The sequence below is a fragment of the Artibeus jamaicensis genome, unplaced genomic scaffold, assembly GCF_021234435.1.
Source record: "Artibeus jamaicensis isolate MK-2021 breed Jamaican fruit bat unplaced genomic scaffold, CSHL_Jam_final scaffold_847, whole genome shotgun sequence".
In the NCBI taxonomy this organism is placed as follows: Eukaryota; Metazoa; Chordata; class Mammalia; order Chiroptera; family Phyllostomidae; genus Artibeus; species Artibeus jamaicensis.
Window position 1 is genome coordinate 20,796,105 of NW_026522057.1, and position 6,002 is coordinate 20,802,106.

Sequence of the window (6,002 nt, forward strand, 5' to 3'; positions counted from 1 at the left end):
CACACACATGTTGTCACGAGAATGAACTGAGTTGACTGTAGGTGTTTAGAACAGTGCCAGATGCAGAAATCAGCGATTTGACAGTGTTGCCCATTGTTGAAACAACCACTGTTGCCTGCTGTGATGTTTAAGATTACGTGCATTTTACTTAAACATTATTCTGGGTGTTTTTGGAAAAGATTTGCATTTCCATCGGTGGACTTAGAGGAAAGCAGACTGCCCTCCATACTGTGGGTGGGCCTCATCCAATCAGTCGAAGGCCTTAACAACAAAGACTGGCCCCACCCCCCGGCCCACGAGCTGCCCTGAGCAGGAAGGATTCCCACCAGCAGACCGTCTTTGGGCTTGTCCATAGCTCTCCGTGGGTCTCCGGGCTGCCGGCCCACTGGCAGAATTTGGATTTACCAACGCTCACAATCTTGTGAGCCAGTTCCTCGCAGTAAATCTCTCCCCCTGTGTGCCTGCTGTTGGTTCTGTCTGTCTGGAGAGCCCCGAGAACACGCGTGCCAAGGCCTTTGCATGTCCTCACGGCAGCCTTATGTAAGGGCTGCCGTGCTTCCGTTGTGCAGATGAGGACAGCGCAGAAAGGTGAGGGGACTTGCCGAGAGCGTGGTATCACTGGAACAGAAACCCAGGTCTGCCTGACGCCAAAAGCCATTCCCTTCCTTCCACTCAGCTCAGCTGCCAGGTGACATGTGGGGAGCGACGGTGGCCAGGTGGCTTGAGCCCAGAATCTGTGGGTCCAAGCCCTCCTGGGCCAGCTGGCTTGGAGGGGGGACATGTGTGTCCTGGCCTGCCCCCACCCACAGACAATGTGAAGGAGCTGCCCCGGAGCCACGTCAGCATCCCTGTCCCAGCGTCCATCAATCTGTGCTGTTGTCGTTGGGGCTCTCGGAGCTATGGGGGGCAGTGGAGACTTTACCCTTGGCAGAGCCCTCACCCTGCTCACCCCAGGGCTGCCACTGATTTGGGCAAGAGGGGCCTTGCCTGAGCACCAAAGGGTGGCCCCCAGTGCCCAGGCTGGAGCTTCTGGATGGGAAGGATGGCAACTGTATTTTATAGTTTTTAATGTTTTAATAGCTATTACTGTTTTTGCATGGTGGAGTGGCTTGCTTGAGGTCACACTGAGGCAGTAGCAGAGTTGTCTGGCTGATCACTGGCTAAGCGCTTTGGCTGTCTAGTCTCATAGAGCCTTGACACTGACCTTACTGGGTAAAGCACACCTAGGTGTACTAGCTACTTCAGCCACCTGTGCCTCAGTCTCCTCCTCTGTAAAATGGGCGTGACAGAACGCATCTGTGTGGCTGTGTGAGTGTCCGAGGGTGCGAGGTCCAACACATGGGCACAGTGCCCGGCTCGGCCTGCGTTCAAGTGCTGCCAGGTCTGTTCATGACCCCAACTCCAGATAGACGGTGCGGGAATAGAGGATGCGCATGCGGTGGGGGAATGCATGAAAGTGACCTGGCTTCGTGAAGAGGGTGGGCCTGCGCCCTGACGCCTCCTCTGGACCCCCAGGAGCTCCGAGTTGGCCTGTCGGCTGGGAGCTGGCACAGGTGGCCCTCATTTCCTTAGAGTGCACGCCCGACTGGCAGCCGGGGGATGGTGGCGGCAGGGACATCCGGCCTCAGGCAAATGGTTCATGCTCTGAGCCCAGACCTGCAGCTGGCCCCCCGGGGCACAGCAGGGAAATGAAGAGGCTCCTGGGCCACCATGGACACGGACACGGGGACTTCCTGTGGCGACCATGCAGAGAGGCCTTGGGCACCTGGGCAGGTGTTGGGCTCTCGGGAGCCACCAGCCCCAAGTCTGGGGGACAGGGGAAGGCAGAGGAAACAGTGAGCAATGGCTTTGACCCGCAGCCTGCCCTGGTTAAATGGAGGCGAAAGGGCCGGGTTGGGGGAGTTTAAATGTCAGTGGTAGAGGGACAGGGGCGGGACCTGATGCAGCCGGTGGGAGGAGCGTGAGCTGTGGAGTCCAGAGACCTGGGTTCCACGCCGGCCCTCCTGCTAACTAGCTGAATGACCTTGGGCTAGTCATTCCACCTGTGGCCTTGTAAGTCCTCCCACAGAAGGCGCTCAGGCTTCTGAGCCTCGGTTTCCTCATCCGTACAATAGGGATAAAAATCCTTCCCGGAACTGCGCTGGGCAGACGCAGTGATGTTCGAAAGCATTGCAGAGGCTCCGTAAAGGCTGCTTCCCTTCCTCGGACTCCCACTGAGACCGTGGTCGTTTGGAGCCTCCAGGTCTTTGTCTGGTTGAGACACAGACTGCTTGACGTCACCCAGCCAAGTTCAGTGAGGAGGCTTAGGCAACTCTGTGGACTTGAGTGGGTGTCTCGACCACAGCGGAGTTTCTCCCGCAGGCCTCAGCTGACCCTTGGGTCCCCAGCCTCCAGGGCCCACTCCACTTTCGAGGTCTAACCTCTCCCAGGGGTGACTGATGAGGCTGGACCCCCTGAGGAGGGGCTCGGAGGCCTCCCCGGTGACCCTCCTCCAACGCTTCTCTGAACCAAGTTGGCCGGCTCAGGGGGCCCATTGCCCAGACCTTGTTCGGGGAGGCCCTGCCTGCCCACCCTAAGCCAGATTGGAGCTAGGTTTCCAGCTGCCCAGTTTTTTCCTGGAGGAGGGACTACGGTAGGAAAGAAACAGGTGAGATGGGGTAGGGGAGGGAAAGAGGAGCCGATGCAGCCTCCAGTCCCTGGGGTCAGGCCTTTCCTGGGGCTCCCCTGTGCTCCATGGGAGCGGGAGGAAGGAAGGTCAGGGCAGCCCCCTCCAGCCAGTTTCTTTCCGTGAGCACCTGGCGGAGCGGGTGCCAGGCAAATGGACAGCTTCTCCAGGGCCCCCCATTTCCACACCGCCCCCACCCCATGTACTTTCCATAAGCCTATCATAGCTCTCTGTCGCCTTGGCAACCAGTGGCCACACAGGTGTCAGCATGGGGACCTTGGGCCCTGGACTAGGCCAGAAGGGTGACAGTGTGTCCAGCCTGGGCCACCCAGGGCACGGGCTATGTCTGTGTAACCCTGGCAGAGAGTCAGGGTGACACAGTGTTCCTGGGCATCTGTCCTCGGAGTGGTCAGGGCCTCAGCCACACCGAGTCACCTGTCCCAGACGGTGTCGGGGCAGAGGGGGGAGGTGCAGATCCCCCAGCCCGGGCGTCTCGGCACAGGGTCTGCAGACGAGCCTCATGGAGCAGGCCTGGCGGCACCTGGATTCGTGGTCTGCTGTGCTTGCCGAGTGTCACATGAGTGTCCGGGGCCTCATCAGAATCTCGAAAGGACCCTTGCCCCTACTTGAGTGCCTGTTACAGGTGGGGAGACTGAGGTCCAGAGAATGGAAGCCCCCTGCCCCAGGGAAGCCTGCAGGATGGGCCAGAGCAGAGACTTCGGACTCCCTGTCCAGTGCTCCTTCGGAGTTCGGTCCTCAGGGAGGTTCCCCGTCCATGCCGACGCCCGCACACGCTAAGAAGCCCTCCCTGTCACAGGCCCTGTTATTCCTTCCTCCTCGGAGCCCCTGGTTCCACCACTTCCATGCGCCCCCATCTGAGCCTTGGGTTCCTCTCTCCACGTACCTGCTACGTGGCTTTGAATAAGTTACTGTCTCTCTCTGAATCTGCCTCCCTGTCTACAAAACGGGGAAATAGGGGAAGTAGTGACAATAAAGGGGGACGATGAAGTGTGGTGAGCACTCAGCAGTGAGCCCTCCAACCACAGAAATAACCTGTGCTCATTGTCACCCCCTTGCTCCGTGCTTTGTGGTGCAGCCCCTGCCTTCCCTCATCCTTGTCCCATCTTGGGGCTGGTGTGGCCTGGAGCATCACAGAGCTGTCCTGACACTTTAGACTTGAGTCAAGGGGAAATCAGCCTGCTTTTCTGACCCTTGGGCAAGTGTCCCTCTCTGGGCCTCAGTTGCCCCATCTGTGTGATGGGTGGGTTTGTACATCTCTTCAGGCCATCTCAGCTCAGCCATGATCTCCTCACTGGGGGGCGGGGGGGCCCTGGGGCCCCTGCCATTCCAGCACGTGCTGCTCTTGTGAGGACCCTGATTTCTGTCCCGACCGTAAGCCAGATCCCTTGCAATGTCCCTGGCCATGTCCCTGGTGCTGCACCCAGCCCTGCTACATGGTGGGCTCAGCCAGTGCCCACTGGGTTAATGGCTTTCTCAGCCCCCCTGCAGCCTGGCATCGGGCCGGTCATAGCAGGGACAGCTCCTGTGGGCGAAACACAGCCAGGTCAGGTAGCACGGAGGTCAAGTGCTGGGGCCGCCTTGGTCGAAGTTCTAGTGCCACCCCCTGTTAGAGGTGTGACGTTCAGGAGATTAACCTCTCAAGTTCAGTTTCCCCGCGGCCACTTTGCAGGGTACTTGTGAGAATTAAGTGGCATAATGCACATGGAATTCTTGGCACAGTGTCTGACGTGCCCTGGAAAGGGTACTGTTTCGTTGTTATCCTCCAAACTCCTGAAGTGTCTAGAAGTTCCAAGGGGCTGAGCTGCCAAGGGGCCAGGGTGGCTGTCGTTTGGGGCACATATGCAGGCTGGAAAGGCAGGGACAGGGAGGCCTTGAATGCCGAGGCAAGGAGCTCAGCCATGATCCTGCAGGCAATGGGGAGCCCCGCGAGGTGTCAGAGCAGAGGACCCACAGGCTCAGAGGATGTAAACCGCCAGGGATTTAAATGGTCAGCACGAAGGGCACAGAGGGGTCCAGACAGGAAGCTGAGGATCTGAGCTTGGGGTGTGGCAAAGGGGGAGGGGCCTGGAGAAAACAAAAGGAACAGAGGGTGAGTTAGTACTGGGGCCTTTGATGGGCAGTCAGAGAGGGTGGATACGGGCAGTCCAAAGAGGGCCTTCCATTGTACAGATGAGGAAACTGAGGCCAGAGAGGGGAGGGCCAGGCCAGGAACCCACACCCCATGCAGGGCTATTCTTTTTGTTTTAGGGGATGGATCTTCCCCTCCCTGTCAACGGTTTGCCTAAGCCCTGAGGGGGGCGGACACAAGTTCAAGATCACACAGTAAATCCTGTCTTCCCGCAGCATTAGGGCACCTCTCCTCGCTGTTCTGAATGTCTGTGGAATGACACGACCCCAGGATAGGTCACAAGCCAGGGAGGGCACGCTTCCTCGAGCTGCTACCAACATGCAGCATCTTTCAAGGCGAGTTCAAGGAGCTCTGGCCCTTTTGGCTGGGTGCAGGGCCCGTGGTGGCCCCTGGGGCAGTTCATGGTGTTACAAGAGGGACAGTGTCGAACTTTGGCAGAGTTGCCTTTCCCCAGGGTCTGCTCGGCACCTCGCCAGGACATTCTCACGTGACATTTAATTCAACCCCCACGTGAATCCCGTGGCACTGGGACTGTGATCCCTGTTCCCGCTGGGGAGCAAACAGGCCCAGAGAGTTTTCATGAGCTGCCCGGGCGCACCCAGCAGACAGCACGGCGGTCCAGTCCGGGCGGGCCAGCGCCTGTTGCCCCGGGGTTCCTGCGGCGTGGACGTGCACATCAGCAGGAGCCAGTCGGTGATGTGAGGCTGCTGTTGGACCCACACAGACAGCTGGGTCACTGCAGCTCAGAGCAGGGTGGTTCCTGTAAACCGGGGGCAGGGACCGTTTCTTGAAGGAGGCTCCAGCTGGCCCTTGAGGGAGAACACTGGGTTTCCAGTGGTCTTTTTGTATTTTAGGGCCTCCTCCCCCCACAACCCAACAGGCCCCGGGACAGGCTCAGCAGAGCTGGGCACTGGGCGCTTGTCCCCCCAGACTCCTGTCGGGCCCCCCGTGGTTAGGGCTGGAAGGACCGGAGCAGCACTGCATGGCCGAGGGTCTCTGATTCCAGTGGGGCCCTGAGAGCCGGCTCCCTCCACCCAACTTTTTGTGAGTTGTCACATTTGACTTCAGGAACTGTCAGCTTCTTTGTCTGGACCCCTGTCTGTGGGCTCTGGTCCCAGATGGGTGACTCAGAGTGGGCTCACTCTGCAAAGCTGACAGCCTATGGGCTGAGCACAGCAGCGGTCAGAG